Source organism: Humulus lupulus, chromosome 5 (genome assembly GCF_963169125.1).
Source record: "Humulus lupulus chromosome 5, drHumLupu1.1, whole genome shotgun sequence".
NCBI classification, from domain to species: Eukaryota; Viridiplantae; Streptophyta; class Magnoliopsida; order Rosales; family Cannabaceae; genus Humulus; species Humulus lupulus.
Genome location: NC_084797.1, coordinates 209,769,924 through 209,793,577, shown reverse-complemented (window position 1 = coordinate 209,793,577; position 23,654 = coordinate 209,769,924). Strand labels below are relative to the sequence as shown.

Sequence of the window (23,654 nt, the reverse complement as noted above, 5' to 3'; positions counted from 1 at the left end):
ATATTTTGAAACTCCATGGAATCCGAGCTAGAAACAACCCTCAATAACTTGGAATTGCCACTACTACAAAATACCCTTTACGGGACACTTTTTTAGGACACGCACATAAATGCAATTCCTTAAAAATATTTATAGTTTTTAGGACACTCATTGAGAGTCCTGAAAAAACACAATTTAGGACTCGAAATGAGTGTCCTAAAAAATTATGCGAGTCTTAAAAAAATCTGGGCTAAAAAATGAGTGTTTTACTTAACAATTTTAAGGACTTGCTTTGGGAGTCTTTAATACTCTTTAAGGACTCGCTTTGCGAGTCCTAAAAACACTTGGGCTGAAAAATTAGTAATGGTAACTTTTAAAGACTCTCTTTGCGAGTCCTAAAAGTTTGCGAGTCCTAAAAGAGTATTAAAGACTCTCAAAGCAAGTCCTTAAAATTGTTTAGTAAAAAAACATAAAAACACTCATTGATTCGAAAATATAGTGTGAAAATATACATTTGGGGATTTATTTCAGTCACACATGAGATATTTTTTAATTTAAATAAAAAAAATTGTGTTATCTAAAAAATAATTTATATATTAGAAATCTAATATACCACATAATGGATTGTAGTCGCAGACCCTCACCCTCACTCTCGATCTCTCCGTCGACGCACCCCTCACCCTCACTCTCACTCTCGATCTCTCTGTCGTCGCACCCTCACCCTCCCTCACAATCTCTTCGTCGCCGCCTCTACCTCAGCCAGCCGATTCTAGCCGCACCGCCACCGTCGCCAACCGAAGAGCACAGGCCGAAGGGACGATTCGCACGGACCGAAGAGCACAGGTAGAAGGTATTAATCAATAATAATTTCCATTGGCAATAATAATAATAAAAAGAAAAAAAATCAACCTAAGTTCTTGATATCTAAGCCAAGTGGAGTTGTTCAATATTAGTAGAAATGATGAAAATGAAATAAAAATCAACTCTGTCAACCATTATTTTCTCATTTCTTTCTGGATATGATGCATGCTGGTTAATTGTATTTATATATTTACATATTTTATAAAGATCATTGAGTCATTGCCTCATTTGTTTGAACTTTGAACCATATTATTTTAGTTTGTGCTTTCATTCTATTGTAGATTGTGTGTATCTGGGTCTGGTTTTTCTGACCAATTTGAGTGTTGTTGATTTGTCTGGATTTTTTTTGTACATATTTTTTTTTTCTTTTCATTGGGTGATATCAAATAAAAGAAAGCTTGTGATTTTATTTTATTGTTCATCGGGGTGTATTCTTTCTGCCTGACCATTCAAGTAACGAAAATAGCATTTATAATTTATTCCATTGTTTGAAGAAGTTTAAATATATTTGTGTAAATTGGTAAGCAATGAATAAATTTTGCAACTTCAGAAAATAGACCAATGTTATTCAGATTCTACATATATATATATATAAATTCATATAAATGGGGTGATAGTCTATAAAACCAGAGCTCACTGTGCAAGCTGAGCCAATCGTGGACCCTTATGGCCCTTTTATAATTGATGAAAATTTGGAAGCTATAGTGGTCAGGTTAGTTTTGGATTAACTTCTTTTTTGGAACATTTCATTGAAATTTATACATGATGATAAGTATTATGATTTGGCCATTAAACTGGTTTTTCAAGTTGATTAGTTGAATTTTGTTTGATTAATGAGCCAGAAGAAGAAATGTTTGACTGATTTTGGTTATGGCAGTAATGAGACTTTACCAGGTGGAGTTTCAGTCAATAAAAAGAGAGTTGAAAAAGGGCTTTCACAACTAAAGGTTTTCACTTTGTTTCTTTCTACTCTCTTCTGATTTTGGATTATCAAACCCAGTTTTAGATATTATTCAATTATGGAAGTTTATGGAACTAATAATAAACTATATTATATAATATAATCTCTTATACTATAACAAGCTCCCCTTTCTCCTTCAAGCAAGAGATGTTGGTCTCATTCTCACTTTCATCTTGAGTTGTCTTTTATTTTTGTCTTTGGAAAGAAATTAATGTATGTATGCTAATATATAATATATTAAAAGCTACACGTGAGGATATATAATGATAACTTCCATGTCTAATTTCAGTAGCTCTAGTAATTATTAATCTCCAAAAAGGCCAATCGGCAACATCATTCAATTCTTGTTATGTATAATTCATCCCAATAAGGTTAATTAATTTCTCAATATAGATTTATATATATATATATATATTAATATATATATATGTTTGCATAGCGTGTTATATAGCTTGGTTCTTAGCAAAAATGGCATATATATGCATGCGTCTTCCCCTTGTGGTATTGAGGGTAATCAAATACTATCGACTAGATCATCACACTCTTCTTAGTATAGATTATTGAGTAGAACATCATCTATATCAATCATTAATATTAGTTTATGTAGCTATATATAGTTAATTAATTAGGAGACTCGAGCTATACATGAGATGTTTCTTGAATTTGGTTTGTCTTTGTTATCCCAAAAATTTGAAAAGAATGACGTGGCAGTAAAATTGGCACATGGCATGAGTTAGTGGAGCGATCTGGCTTAGTAATGGCCCAATACTTCAGTTAAGAAATTGGACAGATAGTCAAACCAGATACATCCGACCGAAGAGAATATTTGGTCTAAGGGTTGCTTGGCTCGGGCCTTAGTTTAAGGACCCTAATAATTGAATTGGAGCCAAGTCCAAGAAGTTGAAGGGGAGGATTGGATTTTGGTTCAAAGGATAAAAGCATTAGGTCCGATCGGACCTAAGCTTAGGAGACCTCTTGTTAAGATTGGTTCAAATGTGTTCAAAGAGAATGACCAAGGCTCAAGTTTTAGTCAAGGAGGAAGCCACACACTAGCCGATCGGGTATGCCATGGAAGGAGTGTACTTGGGCTTGAACGAGGTGAGGAGGAAAGTATACCTCGGACCACCTTGGTCCGAGGAGAATATGTTGAAGTCTGATTGGGCTTTGGTTGAAAAGGAGAGGCTCGGACCATTTTGGTCCGAGGAGAAGGAGACTATGTCCGATCGGACACACTCATAGGAGAGGTACCTTGGACCATTTTGGTCCAAGGAGATGATTTGTAAAAGGTGGCTCGGACCACCTTGGTCCGAGGAGAAAGGTCCAAGGTCCGATCGGACCTTGGTTGAACAAAGGAGGATCGGACCATTTTTGTCCGAGGAGAGGAGTATTGTGTCCGATCGGACATGATGCCTATGGGGGGTGCCTTGGACCATCTTGGTTCGAGGAGGTGTCATGAAGAGATGGCTCGGACCACCTTGGTCCGAGGAGGAGAGTGCAAGGTCCGATCGGACCTTGATTGAAGGTAAAGGGCTCGGGCTTGACCGAGTGAGATGCCAAAAAGGGTGGTTCAAACCACCTTAAGCCAAGGAGAGACCCATTGTGTCCGATCGGACACAATGAAGGGGTATACCTCGAACTTGCCCGAAGTAAGAATCAAAGTAAGTATCCTTGAACCACCTTGGTCCGAGGAGAGCCAAATGTACATGACCTTTGGTCCGAGGGGAGCCATGCACATACCACCTTTGACCTACGAAAGGCTTGAAGAGTAATCAGCATGCATGAGAAAGTACGTCAAACTGCCCGAAACTACTTCAGTGAGAATTGGTCATAGCATCCGGGAATCTCTCACTCTTCACTCGAATTAAGGGATCAGTTGTATTTTAAACATTTATTTTGTAATATAAATATAAGGTAAATAATGAAATATCCCTATCTAAAGGGGATATCAGTTGAGAATCCCTGGTCTATAAATAGAGAGTTGGGAGGATCATAAAAGGACTTTTGGCAAAATCAAGAGTTAACCTGTGTTCTAGAGAGAGAAAGTGTTTTCCCTGAGAGAACCCCTTTTTGTATTCTGAAATATTTTGCACTGAAGAAACTCAGTTGACACGGTTCATCTGATCTTGAGTGTGAATACAGTAATAAAATCTCTAAGTGGATTAGGCTATTACCGATTATCGGGGCTGAACCACTATAAAATCTCGTGTTATTTACTTTCATTAAAAACTTGTTGTCGTTTGTAATTCTCTTGAAGGCTTGTCGTAGTTGACGTTCTTACGTCGTTGGCTAAATTCACAGTCAACATTTTGGTGCTTTCATTGAGAGCCTGAAGAGAAGACAGACAGTCCCTGAAGCAATATGACGCCTAAGAACACCACCGCGGCCTCCAAGAGGGCAAGCACCTCCAGGGAGCATGCAAGATCGGAAGGCCCCAGCGTTCAAGATCGTGAGAATGAGCCCAGAGTCGTGCTTGAGGACGTAGCTCCTAAAGTTGAGGAGCTCCAGGAGACCATGAGCGCGTTCCAGGAGGAGTTGGCCCAGTTCAATGCTAGGCAGGAGGCCTTTGCTGAGGAAATGGCCAAGCAGAGATGAGAGATGGATGCTAGGAGCGAGGAGATCCGTCGACAGCAAGAGGAGGCCGACAGGCGACATCGCAAAGCTGCACTTGCACTGGAGGCAGCTACGCAATTAACCCGAGCCAACGCTCAAGCTGTGCCTGGGGTGACACCCACCCCAGAGGCAAGGACCACAGAGGCTGGTCATAAGAAAACTGATAGGCCAGGTAGGAATGGTGGTAACCCACCTGGTCATGAGGAAGAGGGAGTACAATCGCGCACTGCTTCTACCCAAAGGGGGAATTCTAAGACCCCCTCAAGGAGCCACAGATCAGAGACTTCCAGGTCAGGAAGTCATAAGTCTGGCAGTAAGAAAACACCTTCTGAGCAGGGGCACAACAAAGCTCCTCGTGGCAAGGAGACCTCCCACTTCAAAGATGGACATGGGCGTGATGAAGCTGACAGTCACCACACCAACCAGTCGAAGGAGAAGAATAATAATCGACGAGGAGGAGATGATCAACCGGCTCAAATGGGGAAGCCACCACGGCATCCCAACCAGCGTAATGGCAAGGAGCACGCTCCACCTAGTAGACCTTCCGAGAAGACTCGGAGTACGATGTTCGACCGGTTGGGAAAGAACACTGCTCAGAAGGACCTAAGGGACGTCATTAATGACAGAAGGAGGACCGTTCCGGTCGAAGGGCAGGAGCCAATCCGTCCTACCAGTCGAGTAGAGATACTTGATGTTGATACGCCGGATAGGAGTGCCCGACCAAACGGTCCCGAGAGTGTGTCCCCAGTGGTAGCCCCGGGCGTCCAAGCCCAGCTTGATGCTTTGACGGCGGCAATACAAAGTTTGTCAAAACAACCAGTTATAGATCCAGTAGACCACAGAAGTGGTAGCCCTTTTTGCGCTAGGATAAGAGCAGCCCAACCACCAAGGAAATACAAAGCGCCAGTATTGCCAGTTTATACAGAAAAGGCAGACCCGGTGAGACACGTTGGGAAGTTCGAAGATCAGATGGAGCTGCTTGGGGTGAGTGATGACTACCGCTGCAGAGTCTTCCCCACCACCTTGTCAGACACTGCCCAAGAGTGGTACTGGAAGTTCAAACCCGACTCCATCATCTCTTGGGAGAGCTTTAGGAAGGAGTTCTGCAGGCAGTTCAGTACTGCCCGAACCCCTCCTGTTTATGCCAACCACTTGGTGGACATTAGGCAGGGCAAAGATGAGTCTCTCAAGAACTACATTCAAAGGTTTATGAGAGAAGCCAATCGGGCTACCGCGGTTGGAGATGAAGGGAAAATGGTTGCAATCTCCTCGGGTATTATTTATCGAAGTCCTTTGTGGGACAGCATCCACCGCCATCCAATTTCAACGTTACAGCAGTTTTTGGACCGGGCAGATAAATACATGAAGTTGGATGATGCCATTGAGAAAGGAGAGAACGGGTTGAACAACCCAAGTGGATCAGATGAAACTCCGAAGGATAGCGGAAATGATCAAGGCGATAGTAAGAAATGTGGGAATAACGGGTCTGACCGCCGCAATGAGAAAAAAGCTAAGTCAGGACCCAATGACAAGCCTACGAAGTACGAACCTCGATTCACCAACTACACCACTCTTTCAGCAACCCGAGCGGAGATCTATCTAGCCAGCCATCAGGAGGTCCCTTACCGGAGACCCCCACCAATCAAGAAGGAAATGAGTAAGAGGGATAAGAACAAGTTCTGTCGTTTCCATGGAGACTATGGTCACGACACGAATGAGTGTAATCACCTTAAAGATGAGATAGAGTTTCTCCTCCGGTCGGGGAAACTAAAAAAGTATAAGGCAGAGAAGACCCAGGGAGAGGGAAGCAGCAATAATCTTGGGTTCAAGCGGCAACGGTCCCCACCTTTACAACCTGAACCTATGGACTTCACACTAGATACAATATGTGGAGGACCACATCTTGCTGGGGATAGCAACAAGGCGAGGGAGAGGTATGCTCGCACCCTTCGTCATGAGTTGGGGGCGGCATCCACTTCCGAGGTTATGACGATGGAGGAGAGACCATCAAAGAACCCAAGGTATGAAAGTGAGTCCCTCACTTTCACCGAAGAAGATGCTAAACACGTGAGGTATCCTCACAATGACCCTCTTGTTGTGACAGTTCAAATAGCTAATATGAAGGTGAAAAGATGTCTGGTTGATACGGGAAGCTCCGTAAACATTATTTATAAGTCCTCTTTTGAAAAAATGAAGCTATCCATCAATGACTTGAAGCCATGTTCTCACGTCATTTATGGGTTTACTGGAGAGGGACTGTCACCAGTTGGGACAATAAAGTTACCAGTCACCACGGGGGAAGCCCCCAAGCATGAAACCGTGATGACTGAGTTTTTGATTGTTGACTGCCCGTCTGCCTACAATGTGGTTATTGGTCGACCACTACTCACCAACTTGCATGCAGTAGTTTCAATTTGGCACCTCTCTATGAAGTTCCCGACCATCGCTGGCATAGGCTGCGTCCAAGGAGACCAAAGGGAAGCTAGAGAGTGTTATAATGCCTCCATAGCTAAGGCAAAGAAAGGTGCCAAGGAGAACAACATGATTGTATGCGTTGAAAGAGAGGAGGTGGATGAGATGGATGTAGACCATAATCTTGTAGTAGTGAACGATGAAGAAGTGTTGGAGGAGTGTGGCCAGGAGAGCACTCCTAGTTTAAAAGAACAGAAGACCCCATCAGGTGATGAAGTCACCAAATAGGGCGTTGCCCAAGGCGAGGGAAGAGATATTGATCCTCACTTTGGGGATTATGAGAGTGATGTGGGACCGTCCGAGGAGTTAGAGGAGGTCCCTATAGATGAGAATGACCCAACAAGAGGGGTCAAGATTGGGAAGAAGTTGAAAGCTGAGGTGAGAGTACAGCTGATAGAATTCTTGCGAAAAAATCAAGATATCTTCGCCTGGTCTCACAAGGATATGGTGGGTATCTCACCAACTGTGATTAGCCACGTGCTCAACGTGGATGAAAGATATCCAGCGGTACAGCAGAAGAGGAGGTTGCTGGACAAGGATCGAGCAAAGGCTCTTAAGGAGGAGGTAGAGCGATTGAAGGAGAACGGGTTTATTAGAGAGGCATACTACCCAGCTTGGGTTTCAAACCCAGTCTTGGTGCCTAAACCCAATGGAAAGTGGAGGACTTGTATAGATTTTACTGATCTAAACAAAGCGTGCCCGAAGGATTGTTTTCCTTTACCGAGAATAGACCAGTTGGTGGATGCGACCTCTGGTCACGAGACCTTGTCCTTCATGGACGCATATTCGGGATACAACCAAATCAGCATGCATCCTCCCGATGAAGAGCATACCAGCTTCCGAACGGATATAGGGCTGTATTGCTATAGAGTGATGCCCTTCGGATTAAAGAATGCAGGAGCTACCTACCAGCGATTGGTGAATGGTATGTTTCGTGACTTAATCGGCAAGAGCATGGAGGTATACGTAGATGATATGTTGGTGAAGTCAAAGGAAGCTGGGGGGCACGTGGGAGACTTAGAGGAGTGCTTTGCAATCTTAAGGAAGTATAACATGAAGTTGAACCCCCTCAAGTGTTCATTTGGAGTGGGTTCTGGGAAATTCCTTGGGTTTATTGTCAACTCCCGAGGAATAGAGGCAAACCCAGAGAAGATCAAGGCTCTCATAGAGATGAAGTCTCCGACAAGAATAAAGGATGTGCAAAGCTTGACTGGGCGGATTGCGGCTCTAAGCAGGTTCGTCTCAAAATCAACGGACAAGTGTGTCCCGTTTTTTAACCTGCTTAAAGGAGGCAAGAAGTTCGAGTGGACCGCAGAGTGTGAACAAGCTTTCCAGGCGATAAAGGAGCATCTGGCTCAACCTCCTGTTCTTTCTAAGCCAGTTGATGGAGAGGACCTATTTATGTATCTAGCAGTCACGGAACACGCTGTTAGTGCTGCCTTAGTACGTGAGGATGATAAGGTGCAGCACCCAGTGTATTACGTTAGCAAACGTTTGGTAGGAGCGGAGTCCCGATACCCCATGATTGAGAAGTTGGCTTACTGCTTGGTACTTGCATCACGAAAGTTGAGGCCGTATTTCCAAGCGCACCCCATCAAGGTCCTCACTGACCAGCCTCTTCGTCAAGTTTTACAAAAGTCAGAGTTGTCTGGTCGGCTACTTAAATGGGCAGTCGAGCTAGGCCAGTTTGAAATCAAGTACCAACCAAGGACTGCTATTAAAGGTCAAGCCTTGGCAGATTTCATCGCTGAGTGTACCAGAATCGTTGAGGTCCCTGACCAGCAGGAGAGTGTTACTAGGTTAAAAGAAGAAATTCCTGCTTGGCAACTTTTCGTTGATGGATGGTCAAATGAGAACCATTCAGGAGCTGGGATTATACTAGTCACACCAGAGAAGCACCGAATTCATTGTGCACTAAGGTTCGGATTTAATGCTTCTAATAACGAAGCGGAGTATGAGGCCCTCTTAGCAGGCTTGCGACTGGCTAGAGATGTGTGTGCCCGATCGGTGGAGATAAATAGTGATTCCCAATTGGTGGTTTATCAAGTATTAGGGGAGTACCAGGCAAGGGGCCTACGCATGGTGGCATACTTAAACAAAACCAAAGATTTGCTAGCCCAGTTCGAGGAGTATACCATCAAATTAGTACCAAGGGAGCAGAATTCCAATGCCGATGCTCTAGCAAAGCTTGCAAGTGCGAAAGATGCCGAAACTCTGAATATAGTTCCAGTAGAGTACTTGGCAAAGCCAAGCATTGATAGACATGAGGCCATGTCGATTACGATAGTCGGCACCTGGATGACTCCCATCATTGCTTACCTTGAGCAAGGGACACTCCCAGACGGTCGTAATGAGGCAAGGAAAATTATGATGCAAGTTGCTAGATACACCATGGTGGATGGAGTGTTATATAGGAGAGGATACTCCTTACCTCTACTCAGGTGCATAACTCCCGACCAGTCAAAGAACTTATTAGCTGAGGTGCATGAGGGGTTTTGTGGAGATCATGCTGGGGGGCAGAGTCTATCTAAAAAGATCTTGAGGCAAGGATTTTTCTGGCCTACTATGAACGAGGACTCTATGGAATATGTGAAAAGGTGTGACAAATGCCAAAGATTTTCTAAAGTGCCCAGAGTGCCCCCAAATCTTTTGAAGCAAATGCAAAGTCCGTGGCCTTTTGCAGTATGGGGCATTGATCTGATCGGGAAGTTACCCAAAGGAAAAGGAGGAGTGCAGTTCGTAGTGGTCGTGGTAGATTAGTTTACTAAATGGACTGAGGCCGAGCCATTAGCCACGATTACATCAAAGAAAGTTTTGGACTTTGTGGTTAAGAACATAATATGTCGTTATGGTCTACCTAAGAAGATAGTGTCCGACAACGGCACCCAGTTTGACAGCAACATATTTACCGATTTTTGCACTCGGCATGGCATCACCAAAAGTTTCTCCTCGGTTGCCCATCCTCAAGCCAATGGGCAGGTTGAAGCGGTGAACAAAACACTGAAGGACACTTTAAAGAAGCGCCTGGAGCAAGCTAAGGGTGCTTGGGAAGAAGAGTTACCAGAGGTCCTTTGGTCATATAGGACTACCGCTCGGACGGCAACTGGTCATACCCCATTCTCTTTAGCATATGGGTATGAAGCCATGTTACCTGTGGAGATAGATCCACCCTCTCATAGAAGAACCGTCTACAACCAAGAGGAGAACCATCAGTTGTTGGCAGAATCATTGGACTTCCTCGAAGAGAGAAGAGAGGAGGCAAGCCTCAGAGTAGCAGCTCATCAGCAAAAAGTGGCACGCTACTTCAATTCCAGAGTGCGAGATCGAAAGTTCCAGGTCGGAGATTTGGTCCTAAGGAAGGTGTTTGTTAGAGACCCAGCAGCGGGTGTGCTAGGACCAAATTGGGAAGGACCGTATCAAATTGAGCAAGTCTTACCGCCCGGCACCTACAAGCTCGCTCGGTTGAATGGGGAGCTGATCAGGAACTACTGGAATGGCGAGCACTTGAGAAAATATTATCAATAAATACTGCTTGCAGAGTAGTAACTTTGTATCAAGTGCTTAACTTGTTATTTAAGTTTTTGTTTGTGAACTGGTTATTTGCTACCCAGTCACACTATTTTGAACAATGTTATTTTGTTTGGAACTCGTTGTTAGACACGTTTTGTCATTTATTATTACGAGTAATAAAAGAGACCACGCGCTGCGTGGTTGCACCTTGCTACAAATTTTGCATATGTGTTGATTATTTTTTTGCTTGGCAGTGTTCAACTGTCATAATGATTTAAACAAAACAGGTCTTCTAAAAACTAGGTGTAAATATATACTGGACAGTGTTCAATTGGTCGGTATCATGATATAAAGGACCAACATTTAAATAATATTTTTGTAGTGGTCAACTACTGAGATATGTTTGTATATTTTATGTGTTTCACGAGTAGTAACTACTCGAACAAATTCGATCAAGTAGCAAGTGATCAAGGATTTATCAACCCTCAATCACTTGGGGGGCACATAGGGTATACTGATATGTATTTCAACACAGGCAATAAGAACACGAGCAAATATATTTGTTTGGGCTGACTTGTAAGCTTAGAAGTCTAAAAAAGCCATTAAGCTAACTTGTTTTACAAAGCTTAAGTAAGTAACTTAGAATTTTTCAAATTTTAAGTTAGAAACAATATTCGTGTAATATAAAATTTATGCTCATAAAATGTTAGAGCAATAAGAGCATGAGGAAGTATATTTAGTATGGACTTATGAAATGGTAAAAAATTTCTACGTTAAAAAACTAGATACTCATGTGAAACTAAAGGCATCTAAGAACTTTGCTATGTACAATAAAAACTTAAAAGTTTAAAGTTGTCAACAAAGAAAGAGTAAAGTGCTGGAGTGTCAAAATAGCTCACTAGTTCGAGCAGCAAAATACAAAGTAAAGTAAACTATGATGAACTACGAAGAGGGAGTCACTGGCGTGCTCCTTTAGTGGGTTGATCGACTCCCTCATCGGCATCGGCTCCCTCTCTCGCTCGGAATGATAAAGCAGAGGAGGCGGGGGTGAGTGCAGGAGGATTGGCAGCTTCTTCAGCGGCCCTTGCTTCACATCTGGCAAGCTCCTCTGCCTGAGCCTCCTTGGAGAAACAATCAAGATTAAGAGGCTTGTTCAGCTTCCAGACCTTTTAAAAGCAGTCGAAACTGGCCTCCTCAAAGCGAATCAAGTCAAGCTCCTTTTCTCATTTCAGCTCTTCGTTCTCGCTGATTAACCTCTCATTGTCTCGAACTAACTCTTTAATCTCGAGGGATTGTTTCTCCAATTGAGTTGTCAAGGAAGCGTTCTTTTGAGCCTACTTCTGGTTCTCGTCAGAAAGCTTCTTGAGAGAATCGTCCCGTTCAGCTACAGTTCTCTCTGCTTGCTCCAGCTTGGATCTAGCCTCCACCAGTTGATCGTTCTGCACTTTGATCAACTCCTTGTAGTCTACGGCTCGGAGCTGAGTGTGACCAATGGTGAAAAGTGACTGCATGGAAGACAAAAGGTTAGTACAAGTAAAAACACTAATAACAAATTGTCTCAAGAAAAAATGCTTACCTTCATCAATTGAGCGAGTCCTCTCTTCAAGATAACTTCGACACTAAGTCGAGGGTAGGAGTCTAGGCTTTGAAGCGTCGATGCATCATGGCCAATATCCTCAAGAAGTCCCTTGCCCAGGTCGCTAATAGCACGAAAAAGCTCGCTCGAACTACCCTGGTGAGTAGGAGTTAGGCTCGCAGAAGAAGGAAGGGAAGGGGGAGTCAATGGCGGAAGTGTAGTCGGTCCCTCAGTTTGCCTCCCTTGGCTGGGCGGTGCTACCTTCTGAATCTTCTGTGGAGGCATAGAGCCACTCCCATCACAAGTTTTCCTCTTTGAAGCAACGCACTCTCTGAACATGTATGAATCTGCAAAGGATGAAAACACAAGGTTGTTAGAGATATAAACATAATGAAACGTGTACAAGTGTATGCTACAATTTTGTTACTCTCTAATTACCGAGTTATAAAAAATATTCCTATTTTCACTAGACATGTGTTCCCTGCGTTGAGGATCTGATCAAGGAACTCATCCTCGTCGTCCGAGGATGAGCTAAGTCCCCCATCAACCTGGATAGCTTTTCCTTTCCCAGGCTGAGTGGGAATAGTAGATCTGCGCTGAGGATCGGGTTCTCTAATGACTAGGTCGCCAGGTCTGCGAGAAAGCGGAGAAGGCCCATGAGAAAGCCGATCAGTCATTTGCTCCGTGCCCTCATTAGACTGACCAGGCATGTCGTTCTCCCCAGTGGTACTTTCCACCGCCAGATCCTGGTCACATGGCACCAGACCCACCATCTGAAGGAGGTCCAACGTGACCAACCTTTTCACATCCTTCTCTTTAAGACTCATGTTAGCCAACTTTTTGGCCCACTTGAACATCCCTTCAGTAGGCAATGGTCGCTCGAATGGACCCGAGCGTGTAAAGGCCAAGTTGTTGGCCTCAATATCCAATGTGAGGAAGTATTCTTTATGATACTTCCCGACGTTCGATTTGTGAGAGATGCCGTTGAGATATGTAATCCCCCTATGCCTATGATAGAAGTGGAAGAAGCCTGAGTTGTTGTGGGAAGGATTGGTCCGAAGATCAAACAGGTAATGCACCTCATGAGGGGTAGGCTCGTCCCAACCATTCAGGAAGTAAAGGATGTACAGCGCAGAGAGTGCCTGGATCCCATTCGGTGTGATTTGAAATGGGGAGACGTTGAAGTAATCTGCTATAGACCAGAAATATATGTGCAGCGGGAGTGTTGCTCCAGCATGCACATGATGCCTGGACCAGGCGCAGTATCTTCCACCGGGCCTATTGGCTCTTTAATGCGAGCCCGGACACGTCACGTTCGCCCCGCTCAAGCCTAAAGCTTCAATGTGTTTTTGGAACAGCGCGGGGTTAAGTTTTAAAGCTTCGGCAATGAACCAGGAGGGTTCTTCTTCTCCCTCATCACGTGGTTTCTGAACGGGTAAGCCCTGGATCGCGGTAGCAAATTTTTGAGAAGGTTTTCTTGAAGCTGTGGTAGTGCGGGTTTGATTGCGCTTTACCACCTTCTGTACTACTCTGCGGGCAACCTGCGGATCATGTTCCTGAGGGAGCCTGTTAGATTGCTTCACCCTCATCGTCGACTGAGAAGCTTGTCGAAGGAACTGTTCCTCGTGGAGAAGATATAAAGCTGAGCGGGGGAGGATCTGCTTGAAACGGCGAAGACGGTCTTCTGGAGTGCAACCAGTAGACGAGTCTGGTGAGGAATCGCTATTTAAGGGAGTCTCGATTGTTTGCGGGGCGGATGATTCGGAGTCCGTATGATTGTCACCTCCCCTATAGTCAGAGCGATTCATCTACAAAAATGAATAAAAATGGGGAGGTGAGTAACCATACAGAAAAAATTCATCAAAAATAAGAATTATTTTTATACTTGGAAAATTTTGTCTAAGTTACAAAAATATAACGCATATGGAAAAAATAATTTTAATGCTCAAAAGTGCCTAAAAAGTACTTGAGTGTTGAACTTATTCAAGTTTATAGAAGGGGGCATTTTTGAAGTTTTCCTATAAGGTTAAGTTCCTTATGCGTGTAAGGTAATATAAAGAGGTTGGTTATGCATTTGGAAGGAAAAAAGGCCAAGGCCTAAGGAATTATGTGTGGTCCAATCGGACCACATTTTGGGCTCAAGAGGGGGGTTCTATGCATCCAATCGTACGTAGCCTAGCCAAGAGGACATTCGACCCTACCTCCGTGCGAGCCTAACACCAAACCACCTGTGACACACCCGATCGGACGAGGCATGACCAAAGAGGCGTTCAGAGCTCATGGGTCAAGGAACCATGCATCCACGCGAGCCCAGAGCAAAATACAATTGGTCCGATCGGACACATTCTGGCCAGGAGACGTCCTGCCTCGCCACCGCACGAGCCTCACGCGAAGTCCCCAGGACGTAGCACGCCCGAGGAGAAGATGTTGAGGTCCGATCGGACGTGTGCCTCATGCCTCCGAAACTTCTATCCAGCAGCAACACTCTCTGCCCGATCGGGCATGGGTGTCTAAAGGGGTTCAAACTTGGCTGTCAAGGGAGTTGACCACTTAATTGCAAAGGGAAGAAAGTGTGGTCCGATCGGACCACACATTTGTCTGAAATTTTTCGAATGACCGATCGGGTATGAAAAGAAAGGAAACCACTTCCAACCTTAGACGAGAGCTCTGATCGGACGTGCGCTCCGATCGGACCTAATGACTTACCCACAACTCAAGAAGGCGTCGTTGGCTAAGGTGCTTTGACGTGAGCTCCGATCGGACATGAGCTCCTATCGGACCTGATGGATTTTGCACGCCTCAAGAGAAGCACATATGCCCAGAATTTCTGGGCAAAAACCGAGTGAAAAATGGTCCCTAATTGCATGCTTTGCCTACCCCTAAATCCAAATCAAATGGGCAAAGCCCTAAAAATCCCTAGTCTAAACACATTCCATCATTCACACAAACAAAAACACAAGATCAAAGCATAAAAATGAAAGGTTTTCCTTCATGATCTTAGAAACCCATTACACTATCAAAACCCTCAAAACCCATATTCACATTCATGTCAAAATAGCCAAATTGTCTTGAAATTCCTATAAAATTAGGGGTGAATTCGGGTTACCCATGCCACAAACCTCATCAAAACAACAAGCAAACACATTGTACAAAACATTTTCAAGAACTTCAAGAACATTCAAGGCACACATGCATATTCGGCCATGGCATTTTTTTTTTTTTTTGAGAATTTCTAAAAAAAAAAAAAATATAGCAATCTAAGAGGCATGGAGAAGAAGACTTACCCAAGGTTGGAGAACTTTGAGTTTGCTTGAAGATGAAGAGCTCCCCCTTGAAGTTTGTGAAATCGGCAAGAAGAGGGGGTCCTTGGGGATTTCGGCCAAGAGAGAAGATGAAGGGTTTTTTAGAGTAATTTTTGTATGTGTGAAGAAAAGAGTGTGAAGTGTGGATATTTAAAGGGAAAAAAGTGGGTTTTTTATTTTCTTTTGAACCTTTGGTATTCTGGGACTATTTTTCTCTCCACGATCATTGGTGGGTTTTTGCAGTGATCGTGGGTCTGCTGCATGAAGATGAACAGTTATTATTTTTTATAATGACGTCAACTGGAGAAAAAGTTTATTACGTGAATGAATCATATAATAAACTTGGGGGGCAAATGTTATCCCAAAAATTTGAAAAGAATGACGTGGCAGTAAAATTGGCACATGGCATGAGTTAGTGGAGCGATCTGGCTTAGTAATGGCCCAATACTTCAGTTAAGGAATTGGACAGATAGTCAAACCAGATACATCCAACCGAAGAGAATATTTGGTCTAAGGGTTGCTTGGCTCGGGCCTTAGTTTAAGGACCCTAATAATTGAATTGGAGCGAAGTCCAAGAAGTTGAAGGGGAGGTTTGGATTTTGGTTCAAAGGATAAAACCATTAGGTCCGATCGGACCTAAGCTTAGGAGACCTCTTGTTAAGATTTGCTCGAATGTGTTCAAAGAGAATGACCAAGGCTCAAGTTTTAGTTAAGGAGGAAGCCACACACTAGCCGATCGGGTATGCCGTGGAAGGAGTGTACTTGGGCTTGAACGAGGTGAGGAGGAAAGTATACCTCAGACCACCTTGGTCCGAGGAGAATATGTTGAAGTCCGATCGGGCTTTGGTTGAAAAGGAGAGGCTCAGACCATTTTGGTCCGAGGAGAAGGAGACTATGTCCGATCGGACACACTCATAGGAGAGGTACCTTGGACCATTTTGGTCCAAGGAGATGATATGTAAAAGGTGGCTCGGACCACCTTGGTCCGAGGAGAAAGGTCCAAGGTCCAATCGGACCTTGGTTGAACAAAGGAGGATCGGACCATTTTGGTCCGAGGAGAGGAGCATTGTGTCCGATCGGACATGATGCCTATGGGGGGTGCCTTGGACCATCTTGGTTCGAGGAGGTGTAATGAAGAGATGGCTCGGACCACCTTGGTCCGAGGAGGAGAGTGCAAGGTCCGATCGGACCTTGATTGAAGGTAAAGGGCTCGGGCTTGACCGAGTGAGATGCCAAAAAGGGTGGTTCAAACCACCTTAAGCCAAGGAGAGACCCATTGTGTCCGATCGGACACAATGAAGGGGTATACCTCGAACTTTCCCGAAGTAAGAATCAAAGTAAGTATCCTTGAACCACCTTGGTTCGAGGAGAGCCAAATGTACATGACCTTTGGTCCGAGGGGAGCCATGCACATACCACCTTTGACTTGCGAAAGGCTTGAAGAGTAATCAGCATGCATGAGAAACTACGTCAAACTGCCCGAAACTACTTCAGTGAGAATTGGTCATAGCATCCGGGAATCTCTCACTCTTCACTCGAATTTAGGGATCAGTTGTATTTTAAACATTTATTTTGTAATATAAATATAAGTTAAATAATGAAATATCCCTATCTAAAGGGGATATCAGTTGAGAATCCCAGGTCTATAAATAGAGAGTTGGGAGGATCATAAAAGGACTTTTGGCAAAATCAAGAGTTAACCTGTGTTCTAGAGAGAGAAAGTGTTTTCCCTGAGAGAACCCCTTTTTGTATTCTGGAATATTTTGCACTGAAGAAACTCACTTGACATGGTTCATCTGATCTTGAGTGTGAATACAGTAATAAAATCTCTAAGTGGATTAGGCTATTACCGATTATCGGGGCTAAACCACTATAAAATCTCGTGTTATTTACTTTCATTAAAAACTGTCTGTTGTCGTTTGTAATTCTCTTGAAGGCTTGTCGTAGTTGACGTTCTTACGTCGTTGGCTAAATTCACAGTCAACAGTCTTGTTCATGCAGCTTCTAATTCATGGTAACTTATTATTACAGTAACATAATTGCTGGTCCCTTTTGTGTGCTTACAATTTGTTTTTGTTTGCATATTGTAATGTGGTACAGACAGCTTAAAACAATGGCCATGAGTACTTATCCCCAAAAAAATCAGAGCTCTATCTCGCCGTTCCCTTGACTCCGCTACTCTCTCCATCTCGCTGTCATGTCTTGTTTTTTCGAGGTACTCTTGCTCGTCTTTGGTGTGCGTGGCGTCGTCTCCGGTGGTGGCTGTTCTCTCTTCCTGTTAAAGGTTTGGCTGTTCTTGGACTTAGTGTTACAAATAACATTTGTTTATACTATGTATATTTGCTTTTTTTGATTTGTTTATACTATCTAATGTCTTACAAATTTTTAGTCACATACTCTATTAGAATATATAAAGCTGCTAATGTTTCCATTTGCACAAGTGTGGAGGTTGTGCAACTATTGAAATTGGTTTTGCAACTTTTGAATTTAAAAACAGGGATGATTGGTTTTTATTTATTTAAAATAGTATAGATTTGTTAAGGATTAATATATATGTAATCACTGTAACTTTGTGATTTGGAGTGATTTGGAGAGGGCTGTACAAGGGTCCTGTTATTATAACTTGAGAATTTCTTATTTTGATGTTCTATACATTTTAGTCAAATTTGCTTTACTTGATAGGAAACATTGGGGGGAACTATTGTATATGAGTGGTTGAAATGACCATGGCAATAATATTTTTGGCTATGTAAGTTGGGCATTTGGTTTTGTACATAATAAAACAGCCGTACACTCGTAGATTTACTTACTGACCTCACATGAAGCTTGTAGAGTAGTCTCTGAAAGTTCTTTTGTACAAGCATATTTTGTTACTTTGTTTATGAGATGATATTTGATATTTTTTATGTCTTTTGTAAGGCCTAATTTGAGGTAATTTGGATACAATTGTTAGTTTTGTTCTCTTAGATTTGAAGTAAGCACAACATATGAACTTGAGATATATGGAAACTAGTGATTTTCTGCTAATTGTGGCCATTGCAACTTCCAAAGCTATTGAGTGTTGAAATTTTTGACTTAATAACTTGTGTTAATACAGGGTTGCCTACAAAATAATCAGACAACTCTGGAATGAACTCTTTTTCCTTGGATACATATTTGAAACCAAGTATGCCTCTCTTTCCCTCCACATATTGAAAGAGGTTTATTAGTGACTCCATTGGGACTGGGAGGGAGGTATTTATGAGAGAACATATAGTCTTATGGTGTCACACATGTATTAGTAGTTAAAGAATGAAAAAATTTTGTTGATAGATTTTTTTTTACATTCCAAAAACTAAATGGCTTATTTTTTTCTTGCTTGGGAAACCCCATGTATGTTTGTTTCATTTTTCAGTAAAGAATACAGTGAAGTAACTGCTTTATATCATGATTATTAACTATTGAATTAGGCTAGAAACTGTTGAAAATAAGATTTATAATATTTAGCATCCAAGAGGATGTAATAGTGCAGTATTTGTTCTATATTGATATTTGAACGATTGTAGGTAGCAATTGACGTCGTGAAAAGGTAGCCATCATCATAGAGATTTCCTAGCTTTTAGCAAAAAGAATATAACACTAGTTAAAAGATGGGACTAGGAAAGTTTGATGAAATTTTCATGCTATATAACCTTTTATAGGATAAGATCTTTGGCAGGAAATTAATTAAATTAATGTATTGTTTTGTAAAAAGGTTTTGGATAATAAGTTGAGGGAAATATGATTCTTTTGAGAAGTTTCTGAATTACTTGAGATTTTGGCACTAAATAGATCCATGCATTATTGGTGAAATACAACTATATTTTTAGTTCTATATCTTGTATTAATTTTATATTTCTAAGTAAGCTCTCTTCCCTTGACATTTTCATTATATGACAAAGGATACTGGCTAATCGGCAGTCTGCTGCTCGTTCAAAGGAGAGGAAAGCTCGCTATATACAGGAACTTGAGCGAAAATTTGAGACTCTTCAAACAGAAGCTACAACTCTATCTGCCCAACTCACACTCTTTCAGAATCTTCAAACATTGGTAGTTGAGGTTTTTAGAATTTTCCTAACTTTGTTGTAAATATTTAGAATATATTTCACTAACTTTGTATACATTTCTTATTTAATATTTGGTGATGATAGAATTTGACTGTAGTATAAACTATGTAATATGATTTTGTAAGCCGAGTAGACTAAATATTGAAATTATATTTTTGAGTAATTAATAAAAAATTATTTTTGTTGTATTTTCTTTTGAAAATTTTAGTAATCTAACATATATAATACATTTGAGACTCTCAAAGAGATATATATATTTTTTAAAATCAAAATGAATATTGTAGCAGTATTTTTTTTTTTAAATTTACTTTTTAGGGCATGCAAAACGAGTCCTAAAATCTTAATTTAAAGACACTCAACGGGATCTTTTAGGACTCGCATTGAGAGTCCTAAAAATATTCTTTTAGGACTCGTGTTGTGAGTCCTAAAAAATTACTTAAAGACACTCAACGAGAGTTTTTAGGACTTGCGTTGCGAGTCCTAAAAACATTTATTTAGGACTCTCAATGCGAGTCCTAAAAACATTTATTTAGGACTCGCAATGCGAGTCCTAAAAAACCTCAGCTTTTTAGGCTCTCAAATAGAAGACTCGCGCCCCGCGAGTCCTAAAAACTTTTTTAGGACTCGCAACGCTAGTCCTAGAAAGTCTTTTTTGTAGTAGTGTGCTCTTGAACAATTTTGACCGAGTTCTAGGCATTTGTTGAACAAAAAATTCCATTATTATTCATTTTAATGGGAGTTAGTTTCACTCCTTGAAATCTATAAATAAGACCGTTCACTCATCCATTTGCATCATCTTTCAAACACTTCTCAAAGCCTCCAAGCTGCTAAATTCGTTCTAGAGAGAAACACTAGGGTTTTGGGGTTGAAAGCTTTCAAATCTAAGTTTTTCTAAACACTTGGGAAGTAAGCTAGAGTGTGATTTCGGTATTTAGGTGTAAATCAAAGTTCTAAGCTATCTAAGGTGTTTGATTTCTTTGAAAGTTAAGGTTTTGGGTAAGTTCTTATCTTGATGGTTTAGATCTTTTTTTCATCTTCGTTTCTTTAGGAAACTTACGGTTTTACTGTTTGGTTTTAGGAGTTTCCAATCCCGCACTTGTCTCCAATACCCCGGTTTGGGTAAGGAAAATAAGTTTTATTATATGTGCTATGTGCTTTGTGTATGTATGGATAAACATACATATACAAACAACATGTACAAGCGACTAAAAACAACATATATGTTGTTTTTAGTCGCTTGGGAAATATGGTTGCTTAGATAATTAACAAATAAGCAAATTCCAAGATTCTTATCATTATCGTAGACTATAGTTGTGTTTATATCTACCTCTAATTGGTAGCAAGAGGACTATAGTGATTTCTATCACATACTACATTAATGAGTTAATGGTCATTAATACTGTAGTCCATTTTTATGTTTTATGTTTTATGTTTATGTCTTATGTTTATGTTCTAGTAGTTTTTCCTTACTAGGCATTAGGCTCATTCTTTTTTATTTAGATTATGCAGATAAATGAACGTGGAAGGCGAGACGGATCCTAGGTGGCTTTGGCATGTGTATTGGGTGAGGACTAAAAGAATGGACCGATTGAATCGATTGAGGATGACGTTGACATTTGAGTCTTTTTATTATGTATTTATGATTTCCGCATTTAGTATTTGAACAATTAAATAAATGTTTTGTATTTCTTTATGATTTTATGTAATAACAATGAGATATCGTATTTTGGATCTTCTATAACAAAGTTCTATTATTTTATGTTTAAATTCAAAAGATAGTAGTATGTCTTAGTTGTTTTTATAGGTTTGATGTCTTTAAGTTAGTCGGGTCTTTACATTTAGCTCCATATCTGACATTTCAGTGCGGGGTGATGGGTATAGTTCAAACCACGAGGCATCATTGGCGTCTGATTTTAGTGTTCTTGAGTGTGGAATTTTGTTCTTATCTAGGTGTTGTGATGTAGATTCAATTAAAATATGAGTTTGAGTATTTGAATGTAGTTTTGTGTTCTTTACTGTATGTGATGTTAATTAAATTTTTATATTTTGATTTTTTTTATTAAACCCAAAGATTGTTCAAAGAACACTGAATTTAGGTTTTATATTATTTTGATATTTTGGATGTCTATTGATTGATTTTTCAAAATATTAAAGTTATTGAATCAAAACTTGCATTTTCGTTTGATACGAGGCCACGAACCCATAAAAGTGTGAAGAGTGGTGGAGAGGGGAGGAAAGTGAGAATAATAGAAAATCAAGATTAACTGGAATTGAAGAAAGATGAGAAGATAAAATGCACAAATCGATAGAGAAGAAAGATAATATAAAGTGAAAGAAAAAATAAAATAAAAAAAGTTTCATTTTAGTTTTTTCTTTGTTCTATTTTTATTATACGTATTTATATATTTGTTTTCATTAATTCAAGAGAAGTCTTCTGTTTTGTGATGTACCTACACTCCATAGGTCATTTTCACGGGGATAGTTATAATTTAATTTTTTTTTTGATGATGTATATTATAGTTATTTAAAATATTTAGTAAAATTTTGAGAAATTATAAATAATTTATAATGTTGAAAATAGAGTTTAAATAGTCTGGTGTATGGGTGCCTGTTTTTAATTATTTTTTAAAATATTAAAATAGATTTAAAAAAGTTTATGTTGAACAAATTACAATATGACATGATTTAGTGTACTTTTTCTCCAATATTTTACACTTAATTAATTGATGATAATTTTGTCATATTAATAAATTTGTAGCTCAAAATTAAGTTGTGGGTACAATTTTATTTTATTTTTATCATTTCAAGCTACCGGATAAGTATTATTAATAAAAGATGGTTAAAACTTAAATTACACTAAAACATAAGGTTCAAAATAATATATTCTACAATATACAGAATAGCAAAATTAAATACTATTAAAATTTCTCTCGCAAACCCTAGTCCATGAATGCCGCTAGGATATTTGGGGTTTTTATCTTCTCGGTTGGGGCGCTACCAACATCCTTTGTACTAGCCGGCTGGGCTCTAACGAAGGGGAAGTTTGTATTCTTGATGCAAGTCATGGGGAGCAATATGTGCAGTGTGGAGTAGTGGTATCCTCCAATGAGTTTCTCCCATGTCCTATGCTAATCACCACCATTGCCGATGAGGACGCGTCTTAGGCTCTTTATAGCTCGTGTTAGGTTGGGGATTCCAAGGCTTGATTCTGTGGGGGCTAGGCTGGGTTAGATTTGCAGAGGTGCAGTTGTGGGGGTAGAGGCTTTGTTGGGTTTGGGATCTTAAATCTTTTTCCTTCTACTTTGTGGTTTTGGGCATAGTACCAGATGACATCGTTCTTGGGAGGGTGGGACTCAGATCCAGTGGGTTAGGTCCTGTTCTCAGTGGATTGTTATGTGGTTGGGTTCATAATGGTATTGGTTCGTTCATGGTGGTGTCGTTCTTACAGATCGGGGTAATGTCTTCCTGTGTTGTTTTAATTTTTGTTTTTCTTATAGTTTATTTTATTTTCTATTTTTAGTTTTGTTAATAATGTCTCCATGTGTGGGAGGGTGTTGTACCACTGTGTGGTGATGGTATATACCGTCTATCTTAGATAGTATGTTGTTTCGTTTAATTTGTAACATTTCGCTTTTGTTACTGTGTTCCGGTAGTAAGGATATTTTAGTGGTCAAATATTATGAAAAGAATGCATCCAAATGTTTTATGCTTCGAGATAAGTATGCTTTTTTTTTTTCTGATTGAGAATGCTGGATCTATGATTATTTGGACAGATGAAGTTTGGTATCTTAAACTTTAGAATTATTCATTAAAAAAAAAAAAAAAAGGCATACGCTCAATATTCCATAGCTACGTAAGCTTCTGTACATTAAATGAATGATCAATATATATAAAAGATAATGTCTATCATGATAAATACGTAGCCAGCAGTCGGCACACCTAGTGGCACATTTTTGTTGTGTTAAAAAACGTGACCTTTTGAGCTATAAATCAACTTAAATGGGTTTAAAAAAACATGTCATATTGAGATTTTTTGTTTTGCTTTGTTGAATACATTAAGCCAATGTACATGAAGACGTTAGTGGACTGTATTTAGTGATGATTTGGCAAAATAGTGTCCAAGGATACTCGATCACTATCTCGAGTGATGCGTCTACTTTTTTCTTTTCTTTTTAATAATACCATTAATAATTTACTGTATAAAATTTAGTTTTTCTATAAAAAAATTAAGATTTATATATAATCGTTATCGTTGATTAATATTTTTTTTACATAATATTATTCTAAATACTTCTTTT

At 40.5% G+C, this 23,654-nt stretch overlaps 1 long non-coding RNA gene across 3 annotated transcripts; it reads left to right on the top strand.

Moving 5' to 3' along the window:
• The first annotated feature begins 1,422 nt into the window (after positions 1 to 1,422).
• Positions 1,423 to 19,544, top strand: LOC133778111 (uncharacterized). Of its 3 annotated transcripts, none has more exons than XR_009869004.1 (3): positions 1,423 to 1,787; positions 17,376 to 18,245; positions 18,369 to 19,544. It is a non-coding gene; the product is annotated as an uncharacterized LOC133778111 (long non-coding RNA). The 3 variants fall into 3 exon arrangements; XR_009869003.1 differs by having other exon boundaries at positions 1,434 to 1,787; positions 17,376 to 17,555; XR_009869002.1 differs by having other exon boundaries at positions 1,438 to 1,787; positions 17,376 to 17,555; positions 19,211 to 19,544.
• Positions 19,545 to 23,654: the final 4,110 nt, after the last annotated feature.